The sequence below is a fragment of the Petaurus breviceps genome, unplaced genomic scaffold (assembly GCF_028583685.1).
Source record: "Petaurus breviceps papuanus isolate PSGF00001 unplaced genomic scaffold, PetGlider_PUasm1.0 90842, whole genome shotgun sequence".
In the NCBI taxonomy this organism is placed as follows: domain Eukaryota; kingdom Metazoa; phylum Chordata; class Mammalia; order Diprotodontia; family Petauridae; genus Petaurus; species Petaurus breviceps.
The window spans coordinates 8879344-8902718 of record NW_027187358.1 but is presented as its reverse complement, the minus strand read 5'-3'; the positions used below and the strand labels follow the sequence as shown (position 1 = coordinate 8902718).

At 42.1% G+C, this 23375-nt stretch overlaps 1 protein-coding gene and 1 pseudogene across 1 annotated transcript in view; both read right to left on the bottom strand.

Annotated features, from left to right (window-relative positions):
• Positions 1-23375, bottom strand: part of PRKCE (protein kinase C epsilon) — a 657089-nt gene that overhangs the window by 394702 nt on the left and 239012 nt on the right. The gene's annotated exons all lie outside the window — the stretch shown is intronic.
• Positions 663-3237, bottom strand: LOC138148964 (zinc finger protein 687-like; annotated as a pseudogene).

Sequence of the window (23375 nt, the reverse complement as noted above, 5' to 3'; positions counted from 1 at the left end):
AGAGAGAGAGAGAGAGAGAGAGAGAGAGAGAGAGAGAGAGTTTGTGGACTATAGGTCAGGGATTTTGATTTCAATTCCTAGCTCAATTTTAGAATGCATTATTAAGATGAATGTCTGAGAAAAAAGCACGGGTTGTAAAAACCTGACTTCATCAACCACAAGTCATACCATACTAACCTCATTTCCTTTTTTTATGAATTAGGAGACTGATAGGTAGATCAGTAGAATGCCATGAATATTGCTTGCCAAGATTTTAACAAAAACACTTGAAAATGTGGTCTTGTGCTATTCTTATGATCGTGAAGGAAATACATGGACTAAATCAAAGTCCAGTTAGGTGATTTTTAGGACTTATTGAACAGATGAACCCAGAAAGTAATCATTAATGGTTCAACATCAAGTTGACAGGAAGTATCCTTAGTGGAGTACTTAAGGAATCAGTGCTTAATGAATTAGGGTGTGTTATTATGGTTGTGTCCATCTAGGGTGTACACCTCTGGACTTCTCTGTCCTGTCCCAGAAATCTCTTCATGCTGGAATATCACTTCAGTCCTGGAACTCCCTCCTCAGCTGTGTCCTCTACCCCTGGTGCCCCTCCCTCTGATCAGGATGACTCTTCCCAGAACCTCCATTTAAGGAGGGTGCCCAGGCAAGCTACTGCTTCATTCCTCACCCAGCTGCACTCCTCTGAACACCATCAAAATCCACCCCAATCCAGTGCCTTCTTCCCTCTCCCTTTTCAGTTTCCTTTCAACACAATCTTCTCCATTCAAATGTAAGCTTCTTGAGTACAAGAGCTGTTTTTCTTTTTGCTTGTATTTGTGTTCCCAGCAAAAAGTAAAGGGCAGGGTGGGCTTGAAGACACTGATAAGCTGGGGCAGCAGATGCCGGTCAAAATCGAGGAGAGAAAAGGAGAGGAGAAGCTGAGACTGCCTTGGGCATGGCGCATTTGTGGGTCATCTTGGCTTGCTGGGAGCTGCATCCACGTGCTGGGTGTGGAGATAAGCAGGAGCTCTTGGTGCAGACTAGAAGCCCATGGGCCAAACCGGGCACTTACGAAAAACTTTGCATCGTGAAGCCTGAATATGTGACATAATGGAGTCCACTCCACCAAACACTACTGAACAGCGTGGGCACCTGTATCCAACACAACGGGAGAAATGGAGGCTGGCTTCTGAGTATGGACTTCGAAGCTGGCAGGCAAGAAGTTTCTCCCATCCTCGGGGCAGATGTGAAGGAGGGGTGCGGGGCCGCTCTTGCGCGGGCGCGGGCGCTGGTGCGGGTGCGGGTGGGTGCGTGCCCAGACTGCAGTGCCTGGGAAGCGTAACGCGACAAGGTGGATACACGCTTCAGGAGACCCCAGGAGCGGAGGGTCCGGCCTGCTGGAGGTGAGTGACCATTCCAGCCTTCCTCGTCACTGTGCCTTACACCGAGTCGGGGAAAGCAGGTGTAAGCAGGGGTAGTATCAGGTGCAGCTTGGCGGACAGGGGCAACACCTTGGCTTCGGCAGCCCATTCCCCTCTGGCTATAGTAGCGAGGGGTGGGAAGCAATGGGGAAGGGGTGGAGGGCGTGGCCACCCTGAGCCTCGAGCCGCTTTAAGTGATTCGAGCACTGCAAGTCCTTGTGCTCGGGCATGGAGTAGGAGGCTGCACTCTAGAAGAAGACGAGTCGGCGGCCACAGTGGTTACAGGTGACCTCAATCTGCATGCTGCAGCGGTCATAATGTATCACGAGGCTCTCCTCCAGGGACAAGGCATCCTCACATTCCTGAAACTGGTACCCAAAAGGAGGCAGAGCCACCCCATGCACCTTGGCCGGCACAGATTGGGTCGATCGAGCCAACGGCAAATTCTTGCTGTTGAGGACCTTGTTGAAAGCCTCCAGCAGCCCAGACTGGGTACAGGAGATCATTGGGCCCCCAGCCCTGATGGACCTCGAGGGGCTGCCGCATGGCCATGGAGGCACCTTTGACCCTCTGGACCCCGATCCTGTGCCACCCTCCACTCAGGTTTGGGCAGGGTCTGAGATGCCAAGCCAAGGACATTTTTGGCCACTGCCTTGGAGGTGACTGAAGCTGGCAGGACTATGGTTTTATGGGGCATATTTGCTACCATCAGCATAGCAGTGCCCTTCAGCTCTGTGCCATCCCCTAGCTGGGTACTTGCTGCTTTGGGGATCTTTGGGATGCCAGTCTCAGCTGGGAGGGCCCTTTCAGGTGGGGGGAGAGAAGTAGGAGGATCAGGGTCTGAGGGGCCATATATGTCACTGTTCTTGTGATATTCCCACAGGATGTTTTAATAGTTTTGATATGAACTTTGAGACGGGTTGAAAGGAGCTGGGGAGTCATTGCTGTCTTTATCAGCTACTTCAGCTCCATCTGAAAGTTTCTGAGGGCTATCAGGAATAGACTTGTCAGCTTTCCTTCATCTTCTTCATCTTCATTCCTTGGTGGACTGGTGCCCAGTTGTCTTGGGGAGCTGAGAGGGTTTCCTGATTCTAGCAATGACTTAAAAAGGAGCCCCACCCATCTGGGTGGGTGAACCGCTAGGAAGGACGCTCACCCTTTTGGGTCTAGCGGCCACACTTGGCCAGCCTGACCAGAAGGATGAAAGGGCTGTCACTGCCTGGCTCTGTTGTTCCTAAGCATAGGGAAGAATCAGGTAGCAGGAGAGAAGGACACCAAGACACTAAAGAACCCCAAAGAAGTTTAATAATAATAATCATAAAGAATAATAACAACAACAATAATAGCTAGCATTTATATAGCACCTACAATGTGTCAGGCAGGGCCGCCAGTGGACAGAGTGCAGGGCCTGGAGTCAGGAAGACCTGAGTTCAAATCTGACCTCAGACACTTATTAGCTGGACAAGTCACTTAACCCTGTTTGCCCTAGTTTCCTCTTCTGTAAAATGAGCTAGAGAAGGAAATGGCAAACCACCCCAGTATCTTTGCCAAGAAAACCCCAAATGGAGTCATGAAGAGTCAGACAAAACCAAAACAACTGAAAAACATGTTTCAGGGACTGTTCAACTCTGACATTTGGTGATTCAAGTGACCATCAGGGATGCTCCGTCTTTTAGGTCAGAGAAGCATGAGTTTCTCGCTTCACCAGCACCCCCTCATTCTATCTGACTTGGTACACCTAGTGCTGCCACATTGTGGGCAGGAACAAATCCCTTTTACCTCATCCATGAAAACTGCCATTCATCTTCCACTTACAGACCTTCACTGACATTCCGAACTCACTTCCTCCTAAGTCTGACCCGTCCCATTTTTGAAAAATTTTAAGGAAGTGAGGAAATTTCCACTCATAGGCCTGGTTCTGTCTTTAGGGATGGCGTAAAACATACCTCGTCTTTCTTTTTCTTACTCTTTATATTTTTGAAAACAGCTCTCAAGCCCCCAGAGATCATCAGTTAGCTTGTCCCTGCTAAGTCTTCTGCCTCTCAAGTTAAGTATTTGTTTCATTCAACAGATCTTCATATGACAGGGTTTCAATTCCCCTCATCAAGAAAGTCTCCTTCCTTGTAACTAACGTTCCTCTATTTCTCAATCTCATGTGATGTCCAGACCTGATAAAGTACTCCAAATGTCTAAGCGAAGACAGAGTGCAGTGTTCAGATGATGGAGGGGGCAGGAGATGGAAAGAGGAGATTATACTAGGGGCAGATAATCCTACTAGGACTGTTAATATTTTTAACCTACAATTTTTCAATATCACACTTGATCTACTCTTAAGATTTTTTGGGGGGAAGGGGATTCTGAATCTCTCATCCAAGACATTTATTATTCTACTCATCTTGATGCCACTGGCAAATCTGATAAGCATGTTATCCATAGCATCCTGCTACATTGCCTGAGTGACCTTAGATAAGTCACTTAATTTCCTAGGCCTCAGTTTTGTTATCTATAAATAAGAGGGAGGAAGACTAGATGGCCTCTGAAGTTCTTTCCAATTGTAGATCTATAATCCTATGATTCTGTGATCCATAAAAATGGCAGTTATGGCGCATCATGTCCTTCCAAGTGGACATCTATCTATTAAACAATGGATAAAGTTACTGAAACCAAGTCCAAGTAGACCTAACCATTACCACCCAGCCCACAAATCACTTCACCTCTAGGCCTCAGTTTTCCATACGAAAAATGAAGATATTGGATTGGATAACCTCCAAGGTTTCCCCTCCAAGCCCTTGTCCTCTATCCTTCTCTCTGAATCCTATTGAACAGGCATCACCCTACAATCAGTCAATTTCAAGTATTCAAATAACAAAGAGGTTGGTTTCTTCAGTACCTATACTTCTAATATTAGCTCTACATTCTGTTATCTTTAGTCTAAGATACTGCCTTGCCAATTAAAAAAATCCTATATAAATCCTTCAGCTGTTTACCTGAATTCCATTTAATCACATCTAGATATTTAAATAATCTCCTCTCTAGCCAGCAGCTGGGAGGGAGGAAAAAAACAGAGACCAACTATCACCTTATCCCAGTTTCTTCTCTGGCTGTTACTGCTGATAAAGCAGGCTTTAATTTCCACCAAGAGAAGCCATATTAAGTCAATGAATTAGTTATTTATAGCTTTTCCTCAGAGTACTGGATTATCTACCCACCAGCTTTATCTTGTTTTCAATCTCTAACAAATGAAGACTTTTATCCTTCTAAATGGAATCAACTCTCACCAAGCTATGATCAAGGGGTCTTGTATCTGTGAGCAATCAGTTCATCGCATCTAGACACCAGGAACTAAACACCTCTCCCGCTGCTACTGAAGAGCATATTAATGGAAAGCCAATGCCAGGTTGAGAGTGCCCCTTGGTACCTCAAACCAGGAGGCGAAAATATGAAAACCCACTCCCTTCCACTTGTCACCACTAGGGGGAGATAAGTTAGCTCTTGCAAAAAGTTCGTGTAGCCAAAGTCCAGAAAAAAACAGACAGCCCAGGAATGAGACATCCTTGTCAAAACTAGAGGATAAAGCAGTTGCCAATCAGGCTTGCATTTTTCCTGGATCCTGTGGAGCACTGCGGTTTACTTTGACAGGGTTTTCTTTTGCTATTTACACCTTTAGATAAGGGGGTGGGGAGATTGATGGATAGAGATTAGGAATCCTTACAGGCTCTAGTACAGGCTCTAGTAACTTCTTCCATTAATATAATGGAATACAAATTCACTTTATCCGTGTGTATCAAGGTTCCGTAACTTCCGATTCCTTACCTTCTTTGAGGAATAAAAGAACCAGAAGGAAACTTAGAAATTATCTATCTAAACTGCTTGACTTTACAAGTGAAGAAACAAGTCAAAAAAAGAAAAAAGAAAAATGACTTGACTGAAGTCTAAGAACTAGTCGATGATAGTTAGAAGCCATAACATCCAACTTCTTGGTCCATACTCCTCTGTTAAACCTCTTCCCACTTTGGAAGCTGGATCTATAATTTAATCCGTACAGGCAGCTCCCATTGAAGGGCAGCTGATGGATGGGTGGCACAGTGGGGAGAGCCCAGGACTTGGAGTCAGGGAGACCTGAGTTTGGATCTAGCCGTAGACACTTCCTAGCTCTGTGACCTGGGAAAGTCATTTAACCTCTGTTTGCCACAGTTTCCTCATCTGTAAAATGGGGATAATAATAAAACCTACCTTTCTCTCATGGTTGTTCTGAGGATAGATAATATTTGCAATGTACTTAGCACAGTGCCTGGAACATGTTCTTATTGTTGTTGTTATGTTACTGTTATGTCACATATCATGTTATGTTACATAACATATGTTATGTTATGTTATGTTACATATCAGACTCTTTGTGACCCTTTTGGGGGTTTTCTTGGCAAAGATACTGGAGTGGTTTGCCATTTCCTTCTTCAGTTCATTTTACAGATCGACAAACTGAGGCAAACAGGGTTAAGTGACTTGCCCAGGGTCACACAGCTAGTAAGTGTGTGAGGCTGGATTTGAACTCAGATCATCTGGACTGCAGACCTGGCGTTCTATCCACTACACCACCTAGCTTCCCAGTCTTATGTTTTGGTTTGTTTGTTTTTTTTTTCCATTGATGTCACACTGTTTGAGACTTCATATTTTTTTAGATGGCCTAACCGTTTCTGGTTGACTGAGGAAGATGATGAGGCAATAGAAATGAGCTCTGGAATCCACTTGCATGCAAATTGCATTTTACACTAAAGTAACCTCTAATACAGTGTGCTTCCAAGTATGACTATGGCTTCAGATGTCTGTTTCATTCCTACCCTACCAACATGGCTTGGTGACAGAAATCCACATATGACACACGAGGAGACAAAAAGCACGACCTCATTATATTAAGTTATTTACAGGCCAATGAGGAAAACCCAGAAAAGGACAAAGGAATGACTAGGTTGGGGCCATTATCTAATTAGGCCAGACTTTCACCCAGCTGAGGGAGCTAAAGCAGGTCTTGACCCCCTTTTTTCTCATCACATCTTCCTTTCACATAAGCCTTTTATTAAAATATATATTATATATATGCACATATATTGTATGTATGTATGTGTGTGTGTGTGTGTGTGTGTGTGTGTGTGTGTGTGTAAAAGCCAACCCTGTCCTCATGTTCCAGGGTCAGATCAGAGATCCAGCAGTGTCTTCCTCCATTACAAGATAATGACAGCAAACAATAAACCCTGACAGACCAAAGCCCTTACAGGGAAAAAGGCTATTCCAAAACAATGGTGCAAGCATATTTCTTATTATGGATTTAAATGAATGGCGCTTGCTCTGGTTCCTTGCTCATGTCCCCTAAAAGCCGCAGCATGGATGGCTATGCCTGAGGCTCTGACTCTGCAGACAGTCATGAGCAGGGAGAAGTGATAATTCCCTCTATTGATAGAGTGCATTAAGCTTCTCGAAGCTATTCCCATCTGTGATCTTACTTTGTCGTCCTAGAATCTTTAGGAGATTGACAAGGGAGGTAATTTTATCCTCATTATATAGATGAGACAGTGTGCGCATGAAGAGATGTGACTCATTCAAGGTCACTCAGGTAAACAAAGAGGAAAGAGTAGAACCTAAGGATTCTAAATTCTAGGCAGGATCCTCCTAAGAATTAGTGAATGAAGCAATTATTATGTCCTTTTCTATGGACAAAGCACAGAGCTAAATGCTGGGGGTACCAACACAGCCCTTACTCTCAAGGTCTCCATGGTCTTTAGGCTGCAAGAGCAAAGCAGATGTTGATGCCTCCTCTTTCATGGCGTTTGCACTGATAAAATCCTATCAGTTTCTGACGTTGAACCATTTGACAGTGCCAAGGACTTGGGTGTCAAGGACTGCCTTTTCTGGGTCTTTAAAAGCTGAGGCTGTCACACTTGCAGAAACAGCTGCCAGGCTACATCTCTACAGCGGTTGGTTATGGGATGGTGGCTATGTACACTGGGCTGGAAGCAGCACTATTCCCAAGGCTCTTGGGTTCATTGTTCTGGTTTTCTTCATCAAGGTCAGAGGGGAGATGATGGTCAAGGTGGTGGGATGGGTTTGATTTGCTTGGTATATACTGCATCCTGTCTCTCACTTAGGGTGCCTTGCTCCTTAGTTAGGCTGGCTTGCCTGTCCTGCTGGTTGCCATTCAGTGGGGATGACTGGTCCCTTCCCCAGATGATGACTATAAGGACTGGTGGATTGGTGAGTGTTTTCACTCCCAGGATCCTGTACTTATAAATCTGCTTCTTGGTGGCAGTTGGTCAGCAACTGTTGGTAATGAGGAAGTTGGGCCCCTTCTCCACAATGATTTCTCCCCTCAGTGTTATCTGCAGAGGCTGGCCTAGACTAGAAGGAGATTTGATGGTTTGGGCAGACAATGCTATTGCCAAGGCTCTTAAGCTCAGGGTCTTGGCTGTCACTATCAGGGTCTGAGGGGAATAAATGCCTCCTATCTACTTTAAGTAAGGCCTCAACAAAAAAAATCACAGATCACTCATAAGAAGTCTCATTTCAGCCAGTCAAATAGCAAAAACAATCATGTTACCAACTCATTTGGAGGTCAGATGTGCAACATCCTCAACAAAAGAGGAAACAAGTCTTCAGACGTCCTATAACCCATGCATTTTATTCCAAGAAGCTTGAATTACCATCAGGATCCCACCCACAAATTGTGTGTTAAATAAGCAATGGTTTCAAAACAACTGACAGTAACAGTCAATAGAATTGATGATAGAAGAAGTAAGAAAAATTACAGCATGACGGGCTGGGGACTACTGGGGCCATTTTTTGGAGGGGTAAGATGGTCACTGTACCTCAGTAGTCTCTGAGGGCATCACCATATTACAAAGAAGTGATTTTCATAAAGATGATTTGAACTAAATTTTGTACAATATTATCAAGTTGAGACAGTACAAAATGCATTCAGAAAAATTTCCTTTAAAATTGAAAGTTTCAATATTTAATCCTGCCTTCAACAAATATGAGCCATATCACCAGGGACTGGCTCCCTAAACATCATGTGTAAAATGGGGGGAGGGTTGGTAATACTTGTACTCGCCACATCACAGGATTATTGTGAAGAAAGCATTTTGTAAAACAATACACCATCTAAATGTAAGTTGTCATTAACATTACTACTACAACTACTACTCTATTACTACTACTACTACTGCTACTACTTGTACTGATAGTACTACTCTACTAATACAATGATGACAACTACTTACTATGGGATTTCATCATCTGGAAATTTTACTTATGTAGAATTTCTTCTATCCTGAGAATGCCAGGAATTGGGAATGTTTAAGACCCAATAAATTGAGGATTTGTAGGAACCTAAACTAGACACTTTCGGGAGTTGTAAAAGATAAGCCTAGCCCTCATTTTTAGGAATAGCTCCCAAAATAAAATCAAAAAGCAACCGCTTACCTTCTAAAATAAACCATTTGTTGGTTTTACGTATAGAACTGGTTATGTCTGTCTTCTACTCAGAATTCTTCAGCATTTCCCTACTGTCTACTGAGTAAAGTTCAAAGTAACTAAGAATGCTAGGGCTAGAGAAAAGCAGACTTGGGGAGCATATGATAGCCGTCTTCAAGTATTTCAAGGGCTGACATAGGGAAGAGAGATTCTCTTTGTTCTATGTGACTTCACAGGGCAGGCTTGAGAGCAAAGGGACAAACATAGACTTGATGAAATGAAAAACTTCCTGACAGAAATGTCTGGAAGCAAAACTGGGCAGCCCTGGGTGGTTTTCAGGGACTTATATGTCTACTTATGGGATTTGCTGTAAAAAGAATGATTGATCAGGTGTGGGTTTGACTTAATGGCCTCTGAGGTCCTTTCTAACTTCAAGAGTCTCCGATTCATTTGCCTGGCACTTAAGTCTCTCCACAATCTGGTGCTATAATGCCAGCAGAGTCAACTTGGTGGCACAGTAGATAGGGCATGGACTTGGAGTCAGTAAGACATTAGTTCAAACACTTACAAACTGTGTGACTCAGAAAGACAAGTCACTTAAACTCTCTCAACTTCAGTTTCCTCACAAGTAAAAGGAAGATAATAATAGCAACTCTCAGGATTTTTGTGAGGAAAAATGAGGACATAGAGAAAGCACTTTGGAAACCATTAAGCTAAATATTATTATTGTTATGATTATCATTATTACCTTTCTAACTCCATCTCACATAACTCCACTCAGTGATTGATTTTTCTGGACCATTCCCTATTCCCCAAATCCATCTATTGTTATTCATTAATCTGTCATGTCTGACTCTTTTTGATCCCATTTGGGGTTTTCTTGGCAAAGATACTGAAGCAGCTTGCTATTTCCTTCTCTAGCTCATTTTACAGATGAGGAAACTGAAACAAACAGGGTTAAGTGACTTACCCAGGATCACACAGCTAATAAGTATGCCAAAGGCTGGATTTGAACTCATGACGATGAGTCATCCTGATTCCAAGTCCAATACTCTATCCATTACACCACCTAGTTGTCCCAAAATACCTCTGCATTTTTTCCCTCCTTTTTTGCCATTGCTACATCATTCCCCATGCCAGAAATGTCCTATTCCCGTTTGACTGCTTAATTCTTAACCATCCTTTTATAGCCCCACTAAAAAGCCAGCTCTTCCATGGAGCCTGCCCTGATCCCCCACTGTTCAAAGTGGTAATGACCTTCATCTCACAAATCTCACATAGCATTTTATTTTAAAACTCCGATGCACTGGCTATGTAATACTGTGTACAGCCATTTATCTGTACTGATGTCTTATCCTGTTACTTGACTTTAACCTTAGGAGTCCTTCTTCCCCACTTAGAATTTGAAAAAAACAACAGGAAGAAGTTCTAGATATCCTCTGAAAAATACTAATACAATCCTGGCTTCTCTCAGGGACTAGTTGGCTGTGTTTTTGCTGAATAATACCTCACGTGTGTTTATGATTTTATAGTATGTTCACATACAGGCATAGTCAAGGCTCTCTTATCTATATGATTCCTTTTGATCTCTCTCTCTCTCTCTCTCTCTCTCTCTCTCTCTCTCTCTCTCTCTCTCACACACACACACACACACACACACACACACACACACAGCCTCAACCCCACTGAAAAGAAGAAAAAGAAAAAAAAAAACAAGCAAAACCCCCCTCTTGTAACAAACATGCGTACTCAAGCAAAACAAATTCCTGTACAGGTTATATCCAAAAATATATTTCTTATCTACATCATGAGTCCATCACCTCTCTGTCAGGGGGTGGGTCACTTCATCACTGGTTTTCTGGAATTGTAGATGTTCATTACATTCTTCAGAATTCTTAAGGCTTTCAAATCCCACCCCTCTCCCTGCCTTGTTATTATTAGCACATCAGTTGTTCCCCTGGTTCTGCTCATTTCATTTTAATCCATTTTCCCAGGTTTCTATGAATCTGTCCCCTTCATCATTTGTAACCACAAAACAGTATTCCCTTCCATTCATATACTATAATTTGTTCATCCATTCCCCAATGGATGGGCACCTCCTTTAGTACCTGTTCTTTGCCTCTACAAAAAGAGCTGCTATAAAATATGGAACCTTTTCCTCTTTTTCCCCAAAAGCACTGTTAATATATTATAACCACACCCTACCAGAGAATCACAAAACTCTCGCCAACTAGAGCCTTTTTCGTTTAGAACTGTGCTCCATAACATCATTCCACCCCAAACTGTGGTTTTCATGGAATCAATCAACAAAACAGTCCAGGTAACACTACATAACATTTCATTTAAGAATCATAAAAACCTTGTACGATTATGTATCAGTTTTATGCTATGTTTTTGGAAGAATTTCAAGTTCATGAAATTTATGAAAAAGATTCTAAAAGAAAATTTATGAATTTTCCAGTTTATGAAAGAAAAAACTGGAAGTCAGAAAAATCCAAAATAGTATCTTCCTCCCTCCTCTCCACCTACATAAATTCAACTCAATTTTATGGTACAGTTCTAGTCTCACTTTTAGCAGGAAGCCTTCCCTCACTGCACCAGTCTTAGTGATCTTTCCCTGCTCTGATTACTACATCCTCATTAGGTCCTTAGTACATACTGCTTTGTTTTGTTATTTACCTTTTTCTCTTTCTATGCCCTGTCCCCCAATTAGACTGGAGGCCCCTGGAGACCTAAGACTCTCTTTAAACTCTCTGTATTCTCAGAACCTGGTAGAGCATCATGCATACAGTAGACATTCAGTAAATGTCAGTTGACCTTCATGATGATGATAATACTTCTTCCCTAGAATGCATCTGAGATGTAGGAGCTTTCCAAGAGAGATTAAAGGAACTCAAGATATAGCAGTCACTTACAACCAGGACCAAATAATGTTGTGATGTCTGCCTAGATCATCCCTATCACCAGCCCTTGAACACATCCAGCACTCCCATTCATGGGGTAAACCATGGGCACTCTTCCCATCCTGCTCCTTGGCCATTCCTTCCCCTAACATACACATACATCTCAATCCGCCCCCATCCAGCTGCCTCCTTCTGTTACATCGGGTCCTTGGGCAGGCGGTAGAGAAAGGAAGCAGGCTCCTGGCAGACAAGTATTTTAACCCAGAGTAAAATGAAAAAACAATAACAACCGCATGTTTCAAAACAGCTCACAGCAGAGGCGACCAATTGGGGAGAAAAATGTGCTAGAGTTTCTAGCCTGCAGGCAACCCCTGCTGAGCTCTAAATCCAAGAATTCAAAGCACATGTACACATATACATATACCCATGCAGGCCCATGCCTGCTCATGTGTAACTCTCTCTCTCTCTCTCTCTCTCTCTCTCTCTCTCTCTCTCTCTCTCTTTCTCTCCAAATCAGAATGAGGGCTCATTCTCAGCAACAGTAGGGTTCTTTCAATCTGTACTCTGTACTGCCTGGCAGTAAACGAATCAGCTGACTGTTCTCTGCCTTCCATCAGGATCCAGAGGGCTGGGCAGGGCCCCCTTCTATTGTTCCCCAGGCTGATTGGGAAACAGGCTTTCAAGCATCTGTGCCCTTTTTTGAACATGGCACACTAACTTACTGAATGACTCTGGTTGGAAGGAATAATATTTTTTGATTTTTGTAGTGCTCTATAGCTCACAAGGTACTTTTCTATTGAGGTAAGTAGCATAAGAAATGTAAATTCTGAAGGCAGGAACTATTTTTGCTTGCGTTTTTATATTCCCAGCCCATATCACAGTGCCTGGAGCACAGGCACTTAATAAATGCTTCTGATTGATTGGTTCCCATTTTCTAGATGAAAACATTGAGGCATGAAGATATGATGTGATTGGCCACAGGTCAAAGCAGGGACTTAACCCAAGCTGTAGTGAGTGCTCTTTCTATTACACTACACATCCATGGAGCAGAGAATGGCAAATTAAAGAATTTTCCATCCCTGGTTAAAAATATTTCATCAGCCTTTAGTCCATGTCTCCAATTATCATCTCCAGCAAACAGTTGTTGAGTGCCTGTGGTGTACAAGGCTTCAGGCTAAATTAATGTTCACTAAATTAGTCTATTAATCTATCTAATTAATTAATCCCCATCTAATGGTTATGGAGTTCTACTCTGGCTTAATTCCTGTCAAAGATTCTTTGGGGTCACAAGAGAGAAAGCCTTCCTGTCCTTTAGACACTTAGAATCATGAATGACAATAAAAGACTAACATGCATGAAGCAATTAAGAGAAAAAAGCCAGGATACAAGCAGGTGTTTCAGTATGTGATTCTATTTGTGAGTGCTTGAAGAGTTCAGATGAGAGGTGAACCAGGAAGGGTTCATGGAAGAGGTGGAGCTTAGACTGGGCTTTAAGAGATAGGGAGGGAGGAGTTGTATAATTTGAGTGGAAAAAATGGGGTGGAGGGAGCAGAAGGATCTTGAAGAAGCTTGGAAGAGGGAATAAGCAGCTAGCGGAGATATGACTAAAAAGAGAGGGAGGGAGGAAGGAAACCCTCCATATCACGCTTGTTATCTTCCAGCAGAGCAAGGGGAGGGTTAATATCTGGATAACTGCAGCTGCCCAGGCAAGGCCTCTGAATGCCATGGAATCAATGGCATTGGAATTGGTCTTTGGCACAGGTGCCATCTAAGAAGCCACGCCATTTATGAGGGAGATGATTAAGAGGAGTTCCACTGTATTTTTTTTTAAAGATGAAGGTTAAATAGATACCATAACCCATGAATTATAATGCATAAGTACAGAGCAGGTAATTACAAAGCCTTTTTATCCAGGTCTATTACACCTCATAAACTCAGCTCACTCTCTTCAACACAAGACAGTGCATAACAAATTAAGGACATAAAATTTGCCCTGCATAGAATCTACAGAGTAATCCTGGTGGGGCTGTGGGGAATGTTGGCTGGGCATGTCAGAATCAGATTCATTACTCTTCTAAATCCCAGCTCTTCGTCCATAAAAATCCCCTTCGATGTTGGGAAGGGGGCAAGAAAAGAATTGATGGCAAGGGGCAGGCAGGCTGGAGCTGTTTGCTCCTCAGCCAGGAACACCCAGACAACAGATTCTGCCAAAGATGAGGACCATGATGCTGAAGGAGGGAAGGAGGAAGCATTCCCCACTGAGATTCTGTTTTCCCAAAGGGCAAGTTTCTTTCTGCTCTCCCAATTCATCACCCTTCTGCTCACTACCCTTCATATCTCTCCAAAGCAAAAAGGAATTGTAGGATCCTAGGCAGCAAGGGCTGCCTTGCTGACTTGCTCCCAGTGAGACACTTCTCCAGACAATCAGTTAAGGACTAGCCAAGAAGAGGTCATTGATCTCTGCTTGAAAAGCTTGGCTGGCTCAGTATGGGGAGGGTCTAGCACTTACCAGATGTTCCATCAACTGGCTGGACTCATGCCAGGGGAGCTCTGCAGATCTACAAAGGGACGTCTGTTCCCCAAAGCAAGCATCATGCAAAATCAAAAGTGCTCTTAACTGACTCTGAAAGTGCCCCTCCTTTGATGGGACAGGCATCAGTGCCAGTCTGGGCATCAATGAACAGAACCCTGCCCCTGGCTAGGATCAAGCCCGGCAGGAACAACAGTCATTGGGCTCATTTTCATAGGACTGAAAGCAGGAAGGCTCTTAGAGATGATCTAATCCAACTCCTTCTCCCCACCCCACCCCCATTTTATTGGGGGAGAAACTGAAGCTTAAAGATGAGATGTGACTCACCCAGGGTCACCTAGGCAGAAAGTAGGATAACTGGGATTTTAAAGCTAAGTCCTCTGATTTCAAAGTCAGTCCATTCTCCATTACAGCACAATATCTATAGGCAAAGACCCACTATACTCAGCCTGCCATAAGGAAGGGATCTGTTTCCTCAGACCGGTTTCTACAGCAACAAGGAAAATGTTAACATGGTTATAAAGAAACCCAGCAAAGCTAACAGGAACTGCGCCAGAAGCAAAGGCCAAAGCCTGGAAATCAAAGCCCTTCCACCAATGAATGTGCCAACCTGGCCAGGGAAAAAACTGATCAGCCTTGGGGCCAAACTCTAGCCCCTAATGGTTAGATTCCCTTCCCTCTCCTTCCTTTTGTTGTCACTCAGTCATTTTCAGTCATGCCTGAGTCCTCATGACCCCATTTGGGATTTTCTTGGCAAGGACACTGGAGTGGTTTGTCATTTCCTTCTCCAGTTCATTTACAAATGAGGAAACTGAGGCAACAAAAAGGTTCAGCAATTTGTTTCAGGGTCACAGAGCTAGTAAGTATCTGAGGCCAGTTTTGAACTCAGGAAGATGAGTCTTCTTGATTCCAGGTCCAGCACACTATCCACTGTGCCACCTAGCTGCCCTCTCTTCTTTTCTACACTCCCCCCTCCAAAAAATCCAAAGGTACAATAAACACTCCAGAAGCTTGAAAAATGCACCCTTACCCCAGTGCTCAGCGCATAGTTAGGTTTGCTATGTTAATGTGTTTTTTAAAAAAGCAAGTAAATTATGAATATTAGACATGAATAAGTAGAGAGGCATAAAAAGAGAGATGGAGAGGAGAAGAGAGAGAAATTGTGACAGTAAAGGGGAAAGAGACTTAATAAATGGGTTGGATAGATAAAAAGATGCAGGTACTACTTGACAGAAGTATGAGCTCGGGCTGGTTCAGATTAACTGTGGAATTAGATTCGACAGGTAGTGTGACAAAAGTAAAAAAATATTTTCAAAAGGACTTTCAAATAATAAAGAATGTGTTTTTCCCCTTGCTGAATTTGATCTATTACAGGGAGACAAAACCCAAACCAGAAGAGAGTCATTTAAAGGAAACAGAAATATACCTGCTACTCTAGTGTTATCTCCAACTCCAAACCTCTGATTTAAAAAGTTGTGTAAGCATGTATAACCTATATCCAATAGCTCACAGCTCATGGAGGGGAGGGGAGAGGGAAGAGAAGGGAGGGAAGGAGGGATAGAATTTGGAAATCAAAACTTTTTTTAAAATGTTTAAAATTGTTTTAACATGTAATTGGAGGAAAAAATAAAAAATATGTGTGTACACACATATAAAGTTGTACAACAATTGTTTTCTACCCCATTTTCTAGTTCATGGTATAGACTAGAGCATAGATGAATGGATTTGGTTTCAAAGGAATTGAGTTTGAGTCCTGAGGCCGCTACCTAGTACCAGGGATCCTGAGTGAATAATTTCATTTCCCTGGGCCTCAGTTTCATCTGTGCAATGTGAGAGTTGGATTAGAAGACCTTCAATGTCTTTCCCTACTCTAAATCCTGTGACCTGGGAAAGGGCTCCTTCCTTAGGCTAACATACAGAGTGTCCAAGCAGCTTGAGCGGTGCTTAGGGTTCTGTATTTGGCCCTAAGCCCCAGTATTTGGACCTGGAACCACTAACTGATGAAGATCAACGACCCAAGGAAATCCCACATGTTCCAAGGTCTTCACTGACTTAGAAGGCCAGCCTCTGCAGAGATTCAAGGTAGTGCAAACACTCTGACAAATCCTCTGCCTTCTCTCTCTCTCTGTCTCTCTCCTACATACATACACACACACACACACACACACACACACACACACACACACACACATCTTCCACAGCCCCTAGAATTCTTCCTTGGATGAAAGTACAGTATCGTATCTGTTAAAATATGATTATGTTATATGAAAGAAATAGCACATTGAGTCATTAAAATCATTATCAGACTACTTCACATGCCAGAAAGGCAGAGAACAGGGCCCTGGAAAGCCTAGTTGGTCCACATAGAGCAGGGGAGCATTCACAGGAGGGAGGAGGGAATCCTTAACCGAGTCTATCTAGCCTGGGGTTTCAGAAGCCTGGCTACTGCATACAATAACCTCCACCCACAGTATCACTGGCTTTTAAAGGTTAAAATGCTGGTATCAAAGAAAAAAACATAGATGCCCATCATCTGGAGAAGGGCTACAAACAGCTGTGGTTGCCCTTTTGCAGCATCTCTTGAATATGCTCCTTTGTCTCTTCTGACATTGTCATCCTCTAGTGAAGGCCCTCTTCCCCTCATGCTTGAACTATTGCAATAGCCTGCTTGTGGGTCTGCCTGCTTCAAGTCTCAACTCACTCCAGTCCATCTGCATTCAGCCACTAAAGTCATTTCCCTAAAGTACAGGTCTGATCATGTCATCCTCCTACTCAGTAAACTCTAGTGACTCCCTATTGCCTGTAGGACCAAATACAATATCTTCCATTTGGCATTCAAAGTCTTTCATAACCTAGCCCCCTCATACCTTGTACCTTCTTTCACCTTACTCCCTGATATGTACTCCAGTGACATTGGCCTTCTGACTGATCTGCAAACAAGACACTCCCATCTCTTAATTTTTTTCTCTTGACCCTAAAATACATTCAAACTACTGTCTTACATTGCTCCTTCCCTTCACTATGAAACTCCTAGGCTACTCTTGTAGCCTCCATTAGCTGCATCTACTTTCTCATCAACTAATTATTTCTCAACCTCTTGCCATATGGCTTCCAAGGTCATTTTTCTCTTCAACATCATCAATGATCTCTTAACAGCTAATTCCAATGGAGTGTTATCAGTTCTCAAGGTGGCATTTGATTGATATTCCATTCAAGAAGAGTGAGATCCTTGAGAATAGGCATTTTTTAGATTTCTTTGTAGCCCTAATACCTCCCTAGTGAAGCATCTGATTCATGGGAGACATTTAATAAATGTTTATTGCATTGAACAGAATTGACCACTCCCTTCTCCAGAACATTCTCTCCTTCCTAGGCTTCTATGACACTGTTCTCTTACAGTTAATCTCCGATTTGTCCAATCATGAGCTCCCTTGCTGATTCAACAACATTCACTTACCCCTAGTATGGGCATCCTCTAAGCCTGTTTTAGGACTTCTTCCCACTTCACATTTACATTCCCTCCCTAGGCAACATCATCTACTCTCATGGTTTCAAAGAATTATCTTTATTCAATTAACTCTCAAGTTTCTGTATAAGAACTTTAATCACTACAAACCTACAATTCCTCCAATGGTCAGAGCTGTAAAAGGCCTGAAGTAATCTACTTCCATTTGATATTTTATAGATAAGAGCCCTGAGATGAAGAGGGGTGAAATGCACAGGAAGGTCAACCATCTTCTAAAAAAAGGGCTCCCCAGTTTTGCAATCATTAGGGACCATATTCCTAAATCCAGAGAGGAATCCCTTAGTTCTGTGCATTGCCTGAAGATGGTAAAGGGCCAACTTCTTTCCCTTTTCAATAATCATGTGTTGGAGAATTTTGCAGCTGCTATGACTTCCTCCAGATGGGTATTTTCATTTCTGAAGGGGAACTCCTTTTAAGCAAATCTGATACCTGAAAACCCAAATACAGAAAACATAACATAATGAAATGATCATCATAAAACTGGGAAATAGGACCTTAGAGAACATCTAATCCAATTCTCTCATCCTAAAGACGGGAAAACTGAAGCTCAGAATATCACTTGGTCAAGGTCAAACAGGCAGCAAGTAGCAGAATCAGAATTTAAAGCCAGTTTCATAATTAATCATCACCTCACCAAAAAGAAAAATTTTCCTGCAAGGTTTGTTTAAAAGCCAAGAATTCGCTATTCATGTAAGCAGTAATTGCCTCAGTGCACTTGAAATAAAATTCAATTTACAAAAATTAGATGCACAATACACACATACACACACACACTAATTCTTAGGTGCACACCTGTTACACAGTGAGACAGCACCACATTAGATATGGGCATGCTTCAGCCACACATGCTAATTTCAGCTTTCTTTCTAGTCATTTTAGGTACCCCATTTCTGTACTAATTTGTAGAGTGAGGGCCTTAGGTTTGTTCATAAAACCAATAACTACTCTGTTAATCCATCTTTGTAAAGATTAAGAAAAGTAAGTCAACACAAGGATATAAACTTATGGAAACGCCATCTCAAGTTTGGGGATATTATGTGTGTCAGTTTCAATTCTATCGACTTTTAACGGGTCCCTGAGTTGTTGCCTTTATGGGACCATAGAGGTCGCTATTTCAGGGTAGCTTGCATAGACAGATAGAATACCATAACATACTAGTAGAAAGAGTCCTTATAACTGAATTGTGAATTTCCCTCTGACATGATCTTCCATCTCTTCTGTGTGTTTCATTCTCAAAGAGAACCAAAATGACATCACTATGCTAGAGTCAAGTCACTGTGTGTCTGACTGTGGCGGGTCCGATCAATAAGAGCTTGGAACGCTTTGCCACAGGTCAGGCACAAATAGTCCATGTGGACATTTGGGATGGATTCTCTAAATTTGCACTTACTCTGTATATCCATCCATCCATCCATCCATCTATCTATTCTGTATATATATATATCTTGTATGAACTTATCACTTGATCTGAGTCTTGAAAGAAGCCAAGCAACCTAAGAGTCAGAGATGGGGAGAAAGAGCATTGCAGGAAAGGATGACATCCAGGGCCAAAATGTGGAGACCAGAGTTGGAGTGTCTTATTTGAGGAAGAGTTAAGTGGGCCAGTTTCCCTGTATCATAGAGTGTGGTAGAGGAGAATAAAGAAAGATGGGAAAGGTAGAAAGGGCCAAGTTATGAAGAGCTAACTTTAAATATCAGAGTTTACTTTTGATCCAGAAGGTAATAGTGAGCCCCTGGAGTTTCTCAGTAGGAATATGACATGGTCAGACCTGAGTTTTACAGAAATTGCTTTGTCAGCTGTGTGAAGAACTGAATTGGGACAAGGAGATTTTTGAGGAAAAAAATATCAATTAGAAAGCTCTAGTAATAGACCAGGCAATATGTGATAAGGACCTGAACTAGTTTGGTTGAGATCAAGTCATATGTAAGAGATGTGTTTTTTAAATTTTTTAAAAAATTTAATATTTTTCCCAATTACATGTAAAAACAATTTTAACATTCTTTTTTTTTCAAATTCTGAGTTCCAAATTCTTTCCCTCACTCCCTCCCTCCCACCCCTCATTGAGAAGGCAAGCAATTTGCATAGGTTATACAGGTGTAGTCATACAAAACACATTTCCTTGCAAGTCATGCTGTAAAAGAAAACACAGACCAACCCCCACACACACACTCCTCCCAAAAAAAAGAAAGTAAAGAAAAAGTATCTTTGATCTGCATTCAGATTCCATCAGTTCTTTCCCTGGAGAGAGATATCACCTTTCATCCTAAGTCCTTCAGAATTGGTATGAGATGTTTTGACAACAGAAATGACAATACTTGGCAAGATATTGAAGATGAAGAATAAGTGAGAAATGCATCAAGGGGAAACTGAGTTTTTGAGCTTGAGTGACTAGAAGGATTTTGGTGCACTTAACAGTAAATAGGGAAGTTGGAAGGAAAGTTAATGAATTCCATTTTGGATATTTTGAATTCAAGATGTCCATGGGATGTCCAGTTTGAGGCGTCTAGAAAAGCACAGAATAGTACTGTAGCCTCCCTGATCCATGACCCTAACTCAATACAGGAACTATTCTACACCTATTCTTCTCTCTTCAAGTCTCCCATAATCCTCCTTCCCCCCACCCCTCAGCTTCTCTGATGAGGACCTTCCTTATACTTCATATATATATATACACACACACACACACACACACACACACACACACACAAGACAAAGGTTATTCACTAGGAGCTCCCTCTGATTTCCTCCTCCTCATCTCATATCCCTCTGACATCACCCCTCATCATCCCTTCCTTCACTCTAGTCTCTGAGCATGAGGTGACCATTCTGCTTCCAAGATCAACCCCTTTTCATGTATCCTTAATCCCTTCCTCTCATCTTCTTCAAAAGATTATTCCCACAGTTACTGTTATTCTTCTTCTAATCTCCTTAGCTACTTGCTTACTCCTTATACATATGTCCAAGTGTACTTCAACCTTAAAAAAATCCTCATTAGATTCCACTATGCCTGCCAGCTATCATTGTATAATTCTCCCCTTCTCAGTTAAACTCCTTGAAAAAGTCATATATTATATACACTCAATGCCTCCCATTTCTTCTCTCACTCTTTTCCTAGCTTTCTGGAATCTGGCTTCCAAACTCATCATTCAACTAAAACTGCTCTTTCCAATCTAAGCAATGGGCTCTTAATTGTCCAATAGAATGCCCTTTTCTCCATCCTTTTGAACCTTTCTGCAGCATTTGACTACCTTCTCCTAAATACTCTCTCCACTCTGGATTTGTGATACTGCTTTTTCATGTTCTCTTCCTACCTGAATGAGGAAGAGATCCTTTGCTAGATCCTTACCTACCAGCTATAGGAGTCTCCCAAAGCTCTGCCTTTATTGGTCTTATATTTTCTCCCCCTAATCTTTCACTTGATGACGTCATCAGTTCCCATGGGTTCAATTATCATCTCAATTCAAGGGATTCACAGATCTATTAATCTAACTTTAGTCTCTCTCCTGAGCTCAGCCCTGGAATCACCAACTGCCTATGGAACATTTTGAACTGGATATCTCATTAAGCATCTCCAAATCAACAAGTCCAGAACAGAAGTCATCATGATCCCCCTCCACCCAAATCCTCTCTGCTTATGACCTGTTACTATTGAGTGGACCACCATTCTTCGAGTCATTTAAATTCAAAACCTCAATGTTATTCTCACTCTTCATTCTTACTCATCATACACATCAAATCTGCTGTAAAATTTTATTATTTCTCTATAGCATATCTCACATATGTATTCCTCTCTCCACTAAAAGTCACCACTCTAGTTCACACTCTCATCGCTTCCCACCTAGACTATTGGAATAGTAATTTTTCCTGAAGGAAATCTATGGATTAATTCAATTAGCATTTCATTTTTGGTGTCCAGAAATTCTAGGCAGTTCTCTTGTATTATTTCTTGTATTATGGTGTTCCAGTTTTTCATGTTCTTATGGGAGATCTGTTATCCTCAGGGTTGTCTCTACACATCCTGTCTTTGAGATCAATATGTTTTGCCTGGAGAGTGAGTATATTTTCTTTTAGTGATAGGCTTGTTGTTTTGTTGTTGTTGTTTATGCTTTTCTTCTTCTAGACTGTCTTTCATATTTGTGTATCTACTTTCCCAATCTCTTGGTTTTTTTGTGAGACTTGCCATTGAAGATTCTAGTTTTTCTATTCTGTCCATTATTTTTGCTGCACAAGTCATAAGTTCTACACTCATAATTCCCATTTCTCTTTTGAACCACTAAGAAGCAGTGTGTTATAATTCCATGTTTTCCTCACCTTTCACAGGGTCTTCTGTCTCTTTAAGTGTTGGATCATTTTCCTTTGTTTTCCAGTATTTATTCATAGATGCCTGAACTTGTTTATTAGACCCAGAGGCCACATTTCCTTTTATTGTTAATGTTTCCTTTATTTATTTATCTTTTTATGTTCAAGGTCTTTGAGGTTTCTTCTTCCTAAGATGTTTGTAATTTCAGAGTTGTTGGGAGTTTTTTCCCCCCTTAATTCCCCCTATTGCTCACTTTATGACTCTCTCCTCTTTCTCTCTGGTTGTTTCCTTCAGGGCTAGATCTCAACATTTCTTACTGGGTAATTCATGTTTCATAAGCCTAGGTCTCTGACCCAGGCAATATCTGTGGGAACACAGAAGGCATAGTTGGATTCTGAATTCTTTCCCTCAGGTTTAATGGAGTGCCACATAGCACCACCACATATAGTATCTTGTCCCATTTTCTCTGTTCCTCAGTTCTCTGACCTGGCACCAGCAGTTCAGAACATTACAATGCTGGTGTTAGAGGGGTTAATTTCTATAGTTTGGGTCTCTAAGACTCTAGGAAGAAGGATGTAGGGGGGGGGTGTTGAGCTCTATTTCAATCCCAGATGTGTATACTGCCCCTTTCTCTCTGTTCTTCTGCTCTCCTGCAGAGATCTTTGGCAGCAAAGAATGCTATCCATCTCAGCTCGTTGTCTGTCACAGCCCCAGCAAATTTCTACCCCTGGAATGCTGCCATGGCACTGACTGTTTGTTATGGCCCCAACAAACTTCCACAGCCTAAAGTTAGAGTTTCCACAACATTGGGAAGGGGGGACGGGGAACAGAACAAGGTGTGGGGTTGGTTTAGGTTCTAAGCCCAAATATCAGGTTCTTCACTAGGTTGGTGCTGCTAGTGGTGTGGGATGTGGGGAAGGGTTGCTAAGTGAGCTCAGGGTAGATGTCACTTTAAGAGGTTGTTTTTTTTTAATCTTCTTTTGGATTCTGGGTATTCTACACCATGGAGACAGGTGAAGTTGCTTTATTCTTAGTGCATAATTTCTGTTTCAGAGAGGTTTGAGAGGTCATGGGGAGTCAGAAAAAATGTCTAGACCCTTATCTTGTCAGTCACTCAGACCACAATAGCCTTCAGATTGGGCTCCCTGAGTCAAGTCTCTCCCCACTTCAATCCAATCCACCAAACAGTTACCAAATAGATTTTCCTAAAGTATAGGTCTGAATATGTCACAACTCTACTTAATG